Genomic DNA, 15,195 nt, shown 5'->3' on the forward strand with positions numbered 1-15,195 from the left:
TGTCTATTTTTCCCATCTTTATGTCCACATGTACTCAGTGTTTAGCTCCCACTAATAAGTGAGAACACACAGAATTTTGTTTTCTGTTTCTGCGTTAAATTGCTTAACTACCTCTACTTTTAACATATTTTAGGCATTAGGACTTGCTTAGCCTTTAATACACAGGAATATTAACTAAAATGCACATATAAAACAATGGTTAGACAATCTGAACTAATTTAGCTTATGGGTACAGAACCCTTCTCTCTGCATGCTTCCTTCTCCCCCTGCCCAGCACCACCCAGTGAATAGTCAGCATCAAAACATCCAGTTTCACAATTCCTTTCCCAAATGCAACCACTCCTGTGAGATAACAAAAAAATATTTAAACGATGTTACTGTAGCCCTCTACTTTTAGCATACGTTGTGCACTTTTAAACATCTAGAAAGACTAGATGTTTCAAATAGTGCCTAAGTTTTCCACTATATACACAGTAACGTTGAATAAATGGTACACATGTAATAAAGGCTCTAATTTGAAAGTGTTATTTATTTATTTATTTATAGACAGAGTCTCACTCTGTTGCCTAGGCTGGAGTGCAGTGGTGTGATCTTAGCTCACTGCAACCTCTGCCTCCTGGGTTCAAGTGATTCTCCTGCCTCAGCCTCCCGAGTAGCTGGAACTACAGGGATGCACCACCACGTCCAGCTAATTTTTGTCTGACCTCAGCAGACAGAGCTCCATGGAAACTACACCACCGTGCCCTTCCTGAAGGCAGAACTATTGCTACCTTCCCCGCCCTGCCAGAGTAGGATCGCTACACTCCACCCAGCCAACACCCTCACACCCACCTGCAGGTGTAGGTCTTTCCCCACTGAAGCCAGTCTGTTAAGTCTGGAAGAAGTGACTGTTTCCACAAGTGCATAGACACCAACACCAACATATGGCTGTAAGAAACAAACAAACAAAAAATCAAGGAAACATAAAACCACCAAAAGGACACAATAATTTTTCAATAACTGACCCTAAAGCAATGAAAATCTACAAATTGCCTGACAGGGAAATCAAAATAGTTGTTTTAAGGAAGCTTAGTGAGCTACAAGAGAACACAAGTAGACAACCCAATTAAATCAGGAAAACAATGCACAAACGTAATGGGAAGTTCAACAAAGAGATAAAATAATCTTAAAACCTCAGAAATTCTGGGGCTGAAGAGTGCAATGAATGAAATGAGAAATTCAGTAAACAGCTTCAATAGTAGACTTGATCAAGCATAAGAAAAAAATCGGTAAACTTGAAGACAGGCCATTTAATACTATTTAGTCAGAGGATAAAAAAATGAAAAAAGAGTGAAAAAAGACTACAGGATTTATAGGACACCATTAAGTGAACCAATGCACATATTATAAGAGTTCTAGAAGGAGAAGAGAGAAAGGGGTAGAAAGCTCATTTAAATAAATAATGGCTGAAAACTTTCCACAGATTGTTGGAGGGAAATGGACATCCAGATTTCTGAATCTCAAAGATCCCCAAATAGGATCAACCACGGAAGACTACAAGTGCTCCTTAACAATGGATGTCCTGATAAACCCATTGTAAGTTGAACATATTGTAAGTTGAAAATATATTTAGGCCAGGCATGGTGGCTCACACTTGTAATCCTAGCACTTTGGGAGGCCAAGGTAGGCAGATCACCTGAAGTTGGGAGTTCGAGACCAGCCTGGCTAACATGGTGAAATCCTTTCTCTACTAAAAATACAAAATTACCTAGGCATGGTGGCACATGCCTGTAATCCCAGCTACTCAGGAGGCTGAGGCAGGAGAATTGCTTGAACCCGGGAGGCAGAGGTTGCAGTGGGCTGAGATCATGCCATTGCACTCCAGCTTTGGTGACAGAGTGAGACTCTGTCTCAAAAAAAAAAAAAAGAAATATATTTAATACCCAATAAAGCCATCAGGAAGTCAAAAAATTGTAAGTTGAACCATCATAAGTCCAGATGCTCCTCAATTTGTGATGGAGTTAAGTCCAGATAAACCCATCATAAAATCAAAAAATCTTAAGTCAAAACATCATGTTGGGAATCTTCTGCACACCAAGACACATTTTATTCACGTTGTCGAAAGTTAAGGACAAATAAAGAATTTTCAAAGCAGCAAGAGAAAAGTGATTTGTCACTTTTAAGAGAATTTCTATAAGAATATTAGTGGATTTCTTGGCAGAAACTTCGCAGACTAGGAGACAGTTGGATGATATGTTCTAAATATTGAACAAAACACAACTTTTAATCTGGAGTACTATGCCAGGCAAAATTATACTTTAAAAGTGATGGAGAGATAGTTTTTCTCAAACAAACAAAAACGAGGAGTTCATTACCACTAGACCTAACTTACTTATCATTTACTTGTCATGTCTTTTTGTTTCTTCTATCTGAAACAAACAAAAAATGCTTCAGAGACTTCTTCAAATTGAAATAAAATTATCCTAAACAGCAACACACACACATAAGCATATGAAAGCATAAATCACACAGGGAAAGGTAAATATATAGATGCAGACAGATTCATGTAACACTGTAAAGATGGTATGTAAATTACTTTTAACCCCAATGTAAAAGTTAATAGAGAAAATGTCGCTAATGGATATATGATATAAAAAGAAGCATTCTTTGTCTACAAGAATACAAAGTGCTTGTGTGGGGGAGTAAAATGGTAGTGTTTTTGTATACATTTGAACTTAAAATAGAAGGTTAAAAACTGTAAGATATTCTACACAAGCCTTTATCTAATAGCAAAGGAAAAAACCTGTAACAGATACACAAGAGATGAAAAATCAAAGCATATTACTACAAAAATCATCAAACAACAAAGGAAGACAGCAAGAAAACAAGAGTTAAAACAATGCAAGACAAATAGAAAATAATTAACAAAATGGCAATGGTAAATCCTCATTAATAATTACTTAAATGTAAATGGATTAATCTCACCAATCAAAAGGTGTAGAGGCTGGGTGTGGTGGCTAATGCCTGTAATCCCAACAATCTGGGAGGCCCAGGTGGGAAGATTGCTTGAGCCCAGGAGTTTGAGACCAGTCTGGGCTCAAACTATGTCTTTAACATAGGGAAACCCCATATCTACAAAAAATTTTTAAAAATTAGCCAGGTGTGGTTGTGCATGTCTGCAGTCCTAGCTACTAGGAAGGCTGAGGTGGGAGAATCGCTTGAGGCCGGGAGGTAGAGGCTGCAGTGAGCCAAGCTAGCAACTGAACTCTAGTCTGGGTGACAGTCTGAGTGACCTTGTCTCAAAAACAAAACAACAAAAAACCCACAAAAGGTATAGAGTGACTGAATGTATAAAAAACAAGATCAAGTCATATGCTGTCTATAATAGATACACTTTATTTATTGTTTCCAGGTTTTAAAAATTACCTTATTAAAAAGAAATTTTTTTTTTGAGGTGGCAGTCTTGCTGTGTTGCCCAGGCTGGAGTGTAGTGGCGTGATCATGGGTCACTGGAACCTCAACCTCGTGGGCTCAAGTTGTCTTCCTGCCTCTGCCTTCTGAGTAGTTCGGGCTACAGGCACGTACCACTGTGCCCAACTATTACAATTTTTAATTTTTTTGTAGAGATGGGGTCTCATTCTGTTTCTCAGGTATGTTTTAAACTCTGGCTTCAGGTGATCCTTCTGCCCCATCTTCGTAAAGTGTTGGGATTACAGGAGTGAGCTACCACACCTGGCCTAACTTTTATTTTTAAAAAGTTAATACATGCATTATAGGAAAGTGAAAAACACAAGAAGCAAAGAACAAAGTTGTCCACAATCACAAGCAGCTTACAGTTTGCTGTGTCCTTCTAGGTCCTGTGTGTGTTTAGACACAACATCCAGTTTTATTGGATTGAGAGCATACAGTATGTATGTATCATGCTTTTTCACACATCATGAATATTTACCAATTGAAAATTCCAAAGTGATATGAATATTTTGATAGCTAAAAATACACGACACCAGCTCAATCTGTTAGAAAAAAGTATAATCCCACCTCTTTTGGGACAAAAATTTCATAGAAGACAAAAATGGCAACGCTCCTCTAGATAAAGGTATTGGCAGAATTCCAATTAAAATACTGCATTTCCTTAACGTTCAATTTAAACTGAAACATAAAGCAACAGAGTACACCAAGTATAGTTTCTAAGATAATTCATTATCAGATCTATACCATTCAAATGTTAGCAAGGAGGTATATTTCCATTGAATTACTTAATTTATTCTTGCAGTTCAGCCAAAGAGATGCACATACGTCAGTTGGCTACAGTCAAAATATAAATATGAACACATCTGCATACATCTGTCCCTTCACACTTCCTTCTGCTCCTCTGCTGCCTACCTAACAAGTCCTGATATACACTGCTCAGGGATGGGTTAACAATTCTGTATCCAAGCTTCATTTTTTGTATCAATTATAAGAAGATATTTACGAATTGGCTAATTCACTGGCTCTACCTTGGTTTTTTTTTTTTTGAGATGGAGTTTTGCTCTTGTTGCCCAGGCTGGAGTGCAATGGCAGGACCTTGGCTCACTACAACCTCTGCCTCCAGGGTTCAAGCGATTCTCCTGCCTCAGCCTCCCAAGTAGCTGGGATTACAGGCATGTGCCACCACGCCCAGCTAATTTTATATTTTTAGTAGAGACAGTGTTTCACCATGTTGGTCAGGCTTGTCTCGAACTACCGACTTCAGGTGACCTGCCCACCTCGGCCTCCCAAAGTGCTGGGATTACAGGCGTGAGCCACCGCGCCTGGCCACTAGCTCTACTTTTTATCATACACTGTTTGCTCAGGGTGTTCCTATTTAAAAGATACTTTCAGGCCGGGCTGGTCTTGAATTCCTGACCTCAGGTGATCCACCTGCCTCGGCCTTCCAAAGTGCTAGGATTACAGGCATGAGCCCTGTACCCAGCCTGAAAGTATCTTTTAAATAGGAACATTCTAGCCTAGAACCTTTTTCCTTCCTACTTCTGTCAACCCAATGGACAGATATATGCATCTATAGTACTTAGCAGGGATTTTCACAATTTCACTTCCATAAGGGTTAAGAATAGTCTTTTCTGTGAATTTTAACACAAAATAGACTCAATGTATTAGTTTACTAACCCTACTTTTGTCATATGCTGGCGACCTCTTTAACATCTAGGAGGACTAGATGTTTTAAATCAGGACTTGCTTGTCCTTTATGTATGGTATAAACATAGCCAAGTAAAAGACAATGCACGGACATAAGGGACAGTAGCCAATTGTGCCTCACCATACACACACTGGTATCAAACCCTTTGGAATTCCTTCTCCTCCTTTCTCCCTGAACCAGCATGAATATAGTAATGTGTACTGCTCAGAGAAGTGGTGTGATCATTCAATTTCCAAAAGACAATATTTCATATGAATTTTACAAAAGGATATTTACAAAGTGTGTTCTTTATTACCACTACATTTAATATACTTTGTGCACTTCTAAACACCTAGACAGACTAGATGTTTCAAATAGGGACTTAAGTTTGTCTACTATATACGCAGTAGTATTGAATAAGCTACTCATGTAACAACGGTTATAACTGAAAGTATCATCTATATTGTTCTGGTCTAGAATCCTTCATTTCTTCCAGTTCCTCTCCACCGCCAATCCGATGGATATAAGTACATGTGTCACTTGGATGTGATGTTATCATTTTACTTCTAAAAGTCCTTTTGAGAAGACAGCTTTTCTGTGAATTTTAATACAAAGTGTACAAAACGAATAGATACACTTTAGAATTAAAGACACATGCAGGTTGACAGTAAAGGGATAGAAAAGGATATTTTATGCAAATAGTAACCAAAAGAAACCAGAGGGGGCTATACTTATATCAGACAAAATAGACTTTAGGTCTAAAACTGTCTGTAGACACAAGGAAGATCATTTTACAGTGATAAAAAGGTCAGTTCTACAGGAAAATATAACAATATAACAATCATATACACACTCAACATCAGAGCACCTAAATATATAAAGCAAATATTGACAGATCTGAGGACAGGAATTGACAGCAATACATTAATAGTAGGGGACTTCGATACCTCACTTAACAATAAGTGATAGAACATCCAGACAGAAAATCAATAAAGAAACACTGACTTGAACAACACTATGGAAAAGATGGACCTAACCACCATATGCAGAACTTCTTATCCAACAGCAGAAGTATGCACATTTTTCTCAGGCACGCACCAAACATTCTCTGGGATAGATCACATATTAGGCCACAAAATGAGTCTTAACAAATTTAAGACGTTCAAAATAATTCTAAGTACCTTTTTCAACCACAATGAAATGTAACTACTAACCTATAACAGCAAGAAAACGGGAAAATTCACAAATATGTGGAAACAAAACACACTCCAGAACAACCATTGGCTCAAAGAAGGTATCAAAAGGGAATTTAAAAAGTGTCTTAGCGAGGCGCAGTGGCTCACGCCTGTAATCTCAGCACTTTGGGAAGCAGGTGGGCAGATCACTTGAGGTCAGGAGTTCCAGACTAGCCTGGCTAACGTGGTCTGGAGTTCAAGATCATCCTGGCCAACATGATGAAACCCCATCTCTACTAAAAATACAAAAAATTAGCTGGGCATGGTGGCATGCACCTGTAATCCCAGCTACTCGGGAGGCTGAGGCAGGAGAATCACTTGAACCCAGGAGGCAGAGGTTGCAGTGAGCTGAGATCATGCCACTGCACTCCAGCCTGAGCAACAGAGTGAGACTCCATCTCAAAAAAAAAAAAAAAAAAAAAAAAAAAATCTCAGCATTGAATTTCCCTGCTCCTTTATCAAAGATAATTCGACTATATTTATGTGTGTTTGTTTCTGGGCTCTCTGCTTTCTTCCCTTGATCTGTTTGTCTTGACAACCATAGCTTTATAGTAAATCTTGAAGTCAGGAAGTATCTGACTTGTTCTACTCCTTCAATTTCATGTTGCCTATTCTGGGTCTTTTGGCTTTTCATATAAACTTTAGATTTCAGTTGTTGATATCCACAAACAATTTGCTGGCATTTTGATTGGGATTTTGATTGTGTCGAATGTATAGGTCCAGTTGGGAAGAACTGACATCTTGACAATATTGTCTTCCAATCCATGAACTTGGGAATATTTCTTCATTTATTTAGCTCTTCTTTGATTTTGTTCATCATAAAAATTGTAGGTTTCCTTACATAGATCTTGGATGTGTTTGTTAGACTTATACCTAAAGATTTCATTTCCTGGGTGCTCATGTAAATTGTATTGTGTTTTTAATTATAAATCCCACTTATTCATTGTTGCTATACAGGAAAGCAATGGACTTTTGTATATTAACCTTGTATCTTGCAACTTTGCTACAATTGCTTATCAGTTCCAGTTTTTTTGTTGATTGTTCTAGACCTTCTACATAGATGATTACACCATCTGCTCAACAAATATCAAAAATATTAGCATTTTGGTGTATATCTTTCTAGAGTCTTTTAAAAATAAATTAGACACATTTATATTTATTGTGTGTATATACACATAATTGTGTGTAACATAAATGTTACATAATTGGGATTCAGTGAGAAAGCTTCTAGTTTCTTATCTGAGATGCTAGGTACTTGTGAGTCATGACTTCTATTCCCACAACAAGAAAAATCCTGCAGAGGCCGGGCGTGGTGGCTCACGCCTGTAATCCCAGCACTTTGGGAGGCCGAGACGGGTGGATCACGAGGTCAGCAGATCGAGACCATCCTGGCTCACACGGTGAAACCCCGTCTCTACTAAAAATACAAAAAAATTAGCCGGGCGTGGTGGCGGGCACCTGTAGTCCCAGCTACTCAGGAGGCTGAGGCAGGCGAATGGCGTGAGCCCGGGAGGCGGAGCTTGCAGTGAGCCGAGATCGCGCCACTGCACTCCCAGCCTGGGCGACAGAGGGAGACTCCGTCTCAAAAAAAAAAAAAAAAAAAAAAAAAAAGAAAGAAAGAAAGAAAAGAAAAATCCTGCAGAAACTGAAAATCAACAACTCTTTATCAGTCAGATGATTGAGGTCACAAGGCAAGACACTTCACCTGCAATTGGTGAGACAAGCCCATACACAGAATCAAAGCTTACTGGAGGCCAGGAGCGGTGGCTCATGCCTGTAATGCCAGCACTTTGGGAGGTCGAGGTGGGTGGATTGCTTGAGCCAAGGAGTTGAAGGCCAGCCTGGGCAATGTGGCGAAATCCCGTCTCTACTAAAAATGCAAAAATTAGCCGGGTGTGGTGGCACACACCTGTAATCCCAGCTACTCGGGTGGCTGAGGCAAGAAAACTGCTTGAACCCAGGAGGTGGAGGTTGCAGTGAGCCAAGATTGTGCCACTGCACTCCAGCCTGGTTGACAGAGAGAGACCCTGACTGAAAAAAAAAAAAAAAATGCTTACTGGAGCAGAAGCCCACTGCAGCAGCAAGATGCAGATTCCTTTTACTCAGTACATTGTATCCGCCCTTCAACAAAAAATTACAGGGCAAATTGAAAGACAAAAAACAATTTGAGGAGACAGAACAAGCATCATAACCAGACCCAGATATTGTAGAGATTTTGGATTGCTGACAGGAATTTAAAATAACTATTTAACGTGTTAAGGCCCCTAGTGGAAAAAAGTGAAAAACATGCAAGAACAGATGCATAATATAAGCAGAGAGATGGGGACTTTAATAAAGAATCAGGACTAGCCAGGAGACCAGAGATCTAGCACCTGGAGCAGCATGGCCCAGCCTTGTGGAGTGCATCTGAGCGGGAAGGCCTGCAAGCACGCAGAGGTCTTCAGGTAAAATCTTTTCCAGGAGGCTGAGGAATTCCCCTGCAGATTCTTGCCACAGAAAGTCATATATCTGAATCAGCTCTTGCAAAAGAAGTCCTTCAATGTGGCTGATCTGACCTCCCTCTGAGTGCCACTGAAATCCCCATCCCAGACCCTCTATCCAAGGATGATGAGTTGGAAACAGATAAGCAGGAGAAGAAAGAAGTCTCCCTGGCATGAGAAGGTTCTGTTCCCGTTCCCCTGGATAAGACAGAAGTCTGGACTCTCAAAGGGAAATGCATTCTGGTGATCACATGGATCCAGCATCTGATCCCCAAGATTGAGGATGGACATTATTTTGGGATATCACTCCGGGAGAAGGTGCTGGAGAGGATAAAGGCAGTCAAGACCAAAGTGGTTCCAGACAACCACATCCAAGTACTTCTCAGAACATGGAGATGCTGTGGCCAAGGCCTCCAAGGAAATTCATGTAATGGATTATTACCAGGCCTTGGTGCACAGGCAAGATGAGGCACCTATGGGGAGATCGGGGACACTGTGCTTGAACTGAGGGCTTTCTATGCTGAGCGTTATCATAATTTCAGAAGCAACCTGGAGAAAATTGTTAACCCAAAGGGTGAAGAGAAGCCGTCTATGTACTGAGCCCAGGGCCAGAAGAGAAATAAATGACTTATACTTTGTGTGGATTAAAAAACAATAATCAAGGCCTTTTCCTCTCAGAAGTCCCCTCTCTCACAGTAGAGAGAGAGCTGTTTTCCTATTTTTTTTACTTATTAAACCTCCACTCCTAAACTCCTAACAGTAATAATAATAGTAATAATAATAATAATAATAATATTCAGGCCATGTGTGGTGGCTTATGTCTGTAATCCCAGCACTTTGGGAGTCTGAGGCAGGAACGTTGTTTGAGCTCAGGAATCCGAGACCAGACTAAGCACTATAGTGAGACCTCCTCTCTTAAAAAAAAAAAAGTCACCAGACATGGTAGTGCATGCCTGTGGTCCCAGCTACTTGGGAGGCTAAGGCAGGAGAATCACTTGAGCCTGGTGGTCAAGGCTGCAGTGAGCTGTGATTGCGCCACTGCATTCCAGCCTGGGTGACAGAGTGAGACCTCATCTCAAAAACAAAACCAAACAAAACAAAAAATAGGCCGGGCTCAGTGGCTCACGCCTATAATCCCAGCACTTTGGGAGGCTGAGGCGGGCAGATCATTTGAGGTCAGGAGTTTGAGACCAGCCTGACCAACATGGGGAAGCCCTGTCCCTACTAAAAATACAAAAATTAGCTAGGGAAGGTGGCAGGTGCCTGTAATCCCACTTACTCGGGAGGCTGAGGCAGGAGAATCACTTGAACCCAGGAGGCAGAGGCTGCAGTGAGCTGAGATCATGCCACTGCACTCCAGCCCAGGTGACAGAGGGAAGACTCTGTCTCAAAAAAAAATTAAGTAAATAATAATAATAATAATAATAATCAAAAGGATATGCTAGAAATAAAGAAAACACTATACTAGAAATGAAGAATGCCTTTTATTTGATTGATCAAGAGGCAGGACACAGCCAAAGGAAGAATCAGCGAGCTTGAAGAAATGTCAGTAGAAACTTCCAAAATGGAAATGAAGAGAGAGAAAACAATGAAAATGACAGAACAGAATATCCAAGAAATACGGGAAAATTACCAAAGATTTAATATATGTATACAGGTGATATCAGAGGGAGCAGAAAGACAGAAAGGGACGGGACATACTGGAAGCCATAATGACTGAGAATTTCTCAAAATTAATTATAGCATACCACAGGTACAAGAAGCTCAGAGAACACCAAGCAGGATCAGTACTACAAAAATCTATCCCTGGGCATATCACATTCAAGCTGCAGAAAATCAAAGACAGAAAGAAAACCTTGAAAGAAGTCAGAAGTAAAAAGCACTTTATATATAGAGGAGCAAGGATAGTGTTATACCGGATTTCTCTTGAGACCCATACAAGCAAGAAGAGAGTGAAGTGAAAGATTTGGTGCTGAAAGAACAAAAACACCAATGTAGAATTTTGTATCCAGCAAGATTGTCCTTCAAAACTGAATGATAAATAAAGACTTTCTCAGACAAATAAATGTTGAGAGAATTTGTCACCAGTGACATTGCAAGAAATGTTAAAAAAAATTCTTCAGAGAGAAGGAAAATGACATAAAAAGAGAGTTGGATCTACTTAAAGAAAGGAAGAGTGTTAGAGAGAAATAAATGAAGGTAAAATAAAGTAAATAAAGTATTTTTTAAATTCTTAATTGACCCAACAGATACCTGTTTGTCCAAAATAACAACAGAAACAACAATAATGTATTAGGTAGTTATAGCTTATGGGTAAATTAAATAAAGAAAAGTAACATTACAAGGGATGGGAGCATTGGGAATACTCTGCTGTAAGGTATGTGCATCACCTGCGATGAAGTGGTATAGTGTAATTTGAACATGGACTTGTTGTAAATGTATACTGCAAACTCAAGGGCAATGACCAGAAAAAGCTAAAAAGGGACATAATTGATTTTTTGAGAGGTGAGAAAATGGAGCTCCATAAAGTAATCAATTAAAATGACAGAAGGCAGAGAAAGAATGAAAGACAAGAAAGAAGCAAAGAACAAGGACAAAAATATAAAATAGTAACAAGCATAGAAGATATTAATCCAACTATCAATAATCACTTAAATCTTAATGGTAAATACACCAGTTAAGAGATAGAGATTGTCAGAGTGAATTAAAGCAAAATAGATGTAACTATATGCTGTGTACAAGAAACCCACCCTAAATATAAAAATACAGATAGATTAAAAGGATGGAGAAAGATATGTTATGTCTTTTAGTCAGGGTTCTCCAGAAATTCAGACTGATGGAAGATAGATAGACTGATAGATAGATGACAAGTGGCTTATTAGAGGAATTAGCTCACTCTGTTATGAAGACTGAGAATTCCCATGATAGACTGTCTGCAAGCTGGAGAACCAGGGAAGCTGGTAGCTGGCTCAGTGCAAGTCTGAAGGCCTCAGATGCAAGGATGCCTATGGTATAACTCTCAGTATGAGCCAAAGGCCTGAGAGCTGGTGGGGAGAGGGGGTCTGGTGTAAGTCCCAGAGCACAAGAGCTGGAGAACTCAGAGTTCTGACACCCAAGGGCAGGAGAAAATGGATATCTTGGCTCTGGAAGTGAGAGAGTTTACCCTTCCTCTGCCTTCCATGCAGGCCCCCAATCAATTGGATGGTGCCCACTCACATTACATCGGGATCTTCCCCACTTTGTCCACTGACTCACACACTAATCTCCCCCAGATACACCTTCATAGACATACCTGGGGCAACCCAATTATTCTAATCAAAAGCCAAACCCTTTGAGCAGAAGAGGGATGGTCTCAGTGCCTACTGACGCACTGAGAATAATTGATCCTTTACCAGCTATCTGAGTATCTTTTAATCCAGTCAAGTTGACAGCCCCAATCTACTATCACACCATGTAACACAAATCAAAGGAAAGTTAGAATAGCTATATTAATTTATGACAAAGTAGACTTCAGAGCTAGGAAAATTATCAGGGATAAAGAGGGGCACAACATAATGATAAAGAAGTCAATTCTCCAACAAGATATAACAATCTTTACTGTATATGTGCCTAACGACAGAGCATCAAAATACATGAGGCAAAAACTGATAGAACTTCCAGGAGATATAAACAAATCTGCTAGTATAGTTATAGACTTCAACACCCCTCTGTCAGTAACTGACAGATCCAGCAGACAGAAAATCAGTAAGGACATAACAGAACTAACACCATCAACTAAATGGATCTAATTGAAATTTATATTATACATCACCCAGCAACAGCAGAATTCACATTCTTCTCAAGCTTACATGGGACATGGAACATTCACCATTCCAGGCCATAAAACACACCCTTAACACATTTAAAAGAATAAAAATCATACAAAGTAAGCTCTCAGACCACAATGAACTTAAACTAGAAATCAATAACAGGAAGATAGCTGGAAAATCCCCAAATACTTTAAGAATATACTTTTATTGTATTTTATTTTTAGAAATGAGGTCTTGCTCTGTCTCCTAGGCTGGAGTGTAGTGGCATAATCATAGCTTACGGCATCCTTGAACTCCTGGGCTCAAGCAATTTTCCTGCCTCAGTCTCCTGAGTAGCTGGGACCACAGACGCATGCTACCATGCCTGGCTAATTTTTAAATTTTTTGTAGAGACGGGGTCTCACTATGTTGCCAATGCTGGTCTTAAACACTTAGGCTCAAGCAATCCTCCTGTCTCAGCCTCCCAAAACATTGGGATTACAGGTGTAAGCCACAGCACACAGCCTAAACAATATATGTTTGAATAGCACATGGGCCAAGGAAGAAATCTGAAAAGAAATTTTAAAAATATTTTTTAACTATGAGAAGATGAAAATACAACTTATCAAAATTTGTGGACTGCAGCAAAAACAGTGCTTAATGAGAGATTTATACCATTAAATGCATATATTAGAAAAGAAGAAATATCTAATATCAATAATCTAAACTTCCACTTTAGGAGACTAGACAAAGAAGAGCAAATTAAATTCAAAGTAAACAGAAGAAAAGAAATAATAATAATTAGAGCAGAAATCAATGGCATTGAAAACAGGAAATCAAAAGAGAAAATAAAACCAAAAGCTGATTCTTTGAAAAGATCAGTACAATTGATGTCTCAGTCCATTTCCTGTTGCTATAAATGAATAGCTGAAACTGGGTAATTTATAAAGAAAGGAAAGTTATTTCCTACAGGTCTGGAGGCTGGGAAGTCCAAAGTCCATGTGCTATTTCTGGTGCGGGCCTTCTGGCTGGTGGGTCTTCTCTGCAGAGTTCTGAGGAGGTGCAGGGCATCACCTGTGAGAGTGCTTATGAGAGACTGCCAAACTGGCTTTTATAACAGACCCGCTCTTGTGATAAGTAGCCCACTCCCTCAATAACCCATTAATTGGTTAATCTGTGAATGAATTAATCCATTCATGAGTGCAGAGCCCTCATGACCCAGTCACCTTCCAAAGATTCTACCTCTCAACACTGCTGCACTGCGGATGAAGTTTCATGTGAGAAGGGACAAACATTCAAACCATAGCATTTGATATAACTCTAGCTAGGCTAAGAAAAGAAGAGAGAAGACACAAGTTACTAATATCAGAAATGAAAGACAGGCCATCACTGCTGATCCCATGGACATGAAAAGGGTAATAAAGGAAGATTTTGAACAACTCTATGTCCACAAATTTGATAATGTAAATGATATTGGCCAATTCTTTGAAATTCACAAGCTACCTAAACTCACACAAGAAGAAATAGATAATCGGAATAGACCTATTGCTATTAAAGAAATACAATAGAAAATAACCTTCCAAAACCAAAAGCACCAGGCCCAGATTCATTCACTGGTGAATTCAAGCAAATAATTTTTTAAACTTTTATTTTAGGTTCAGGGGTACCTGTCCAGGTTTGTTATATAGGTAAACTTATGTCGTGGGGGGTTTGTTGTACAGATTATTTCATCACCCAGGTACTAAGCCTAGTACCCAATACTTATTTTTTTCTGATCCTCTCCCCTCCTCCCACCCTCCATCCTTAAGTAGGCCACAGTGTCTGTGGTTCCCCTCTTTGTGTCCATGTGTTTTCATCACTTAGCTCCCACTTATAAGTGGGAATATGCAATATTTGGTTTTCTGTTCCTCTGTTAGTTTGCTGAGGATGATGTCTTCCAGCTTCATCTATGTTCTTGCAAAGGACATGATCTCATTCTGTTTTATGACTGCATAGTATTCCATGGTATATATACACCACATTGTCTTTATCCAATCTACAGTGGTCATTTAGGTTGATTCCAGGTCTTTGCTATTTTGAATAGTGCTGCAACGAATATACACATGCATGTGTCTTTATGGTAGAACAATTTATATTCCTTTGGGTATATACCCAGTAGTGGGATTGCTGGGTCGAATGGTAGTTCTATTTTTAGTTCTTTGAGGAATGACCACACTACTTTCCACAGTAATTAAACTAATTTATACTCCCACCAACAGTGCACAAGTGTTCCATTTTCTCCGCAACCTCATCAGTACCTGTTATTTTTGGGCTTTTTTTTTTTTTTTTTGAGACGGAGTCTCACTCTGCCACCCATGCTGGAGTGCAGTGGCACGATCTCTGCAACCTCTGCTTTCCGGGTTCAAGCAATTCTCTGCCTCAGCCTCTGAGTAGCTGGGGTTACAGATGCCCGCCACCACACCTGGCTAATTTTTGTATTTTTAGTAGAGATGGGGTTTCACCATCTTGGCCAGGCTGGTCTTGAACTCCTGACCTCGTGATCCACCCGCCTTGGC

General features: G+C 39.6%; 1 protein-coding gene and 1 pseudogene across 1 annotated transcript in view; both read left to right on the forward strand.

Moving 5' to 3' along the window:
- Positions 1–15,195, forward strand: part of DPYSL2 (dihydropyrimidinase like 2) — a 140,954-nt gene that overhangs the window by 24,913 nt on the left and 100,846 nt on the right. The window lies entirely within an intron of this gene.
- On the forward strand, positions 1,835–13,432 carry LOC129135679 (proteasome activator complex subunit 2-like; annotated as a pseudogene).

The sequence above is a fragment of the Pan troglodytes genome, chromosome 7 (assembly GCF_028858775.2).
Source record: "Pan troglodytes isolate AG18354 chromosome 7, NHGRI_mPanTro3-v2.0_pri, whole genome shotgun sequence".
In the NCBI taxonomy this organism is placed as follows: Eukaryota; Metazoa; Chordata; class Mammalia; order Primates; family Hominidae; genus Pan; species Pan troglodytes.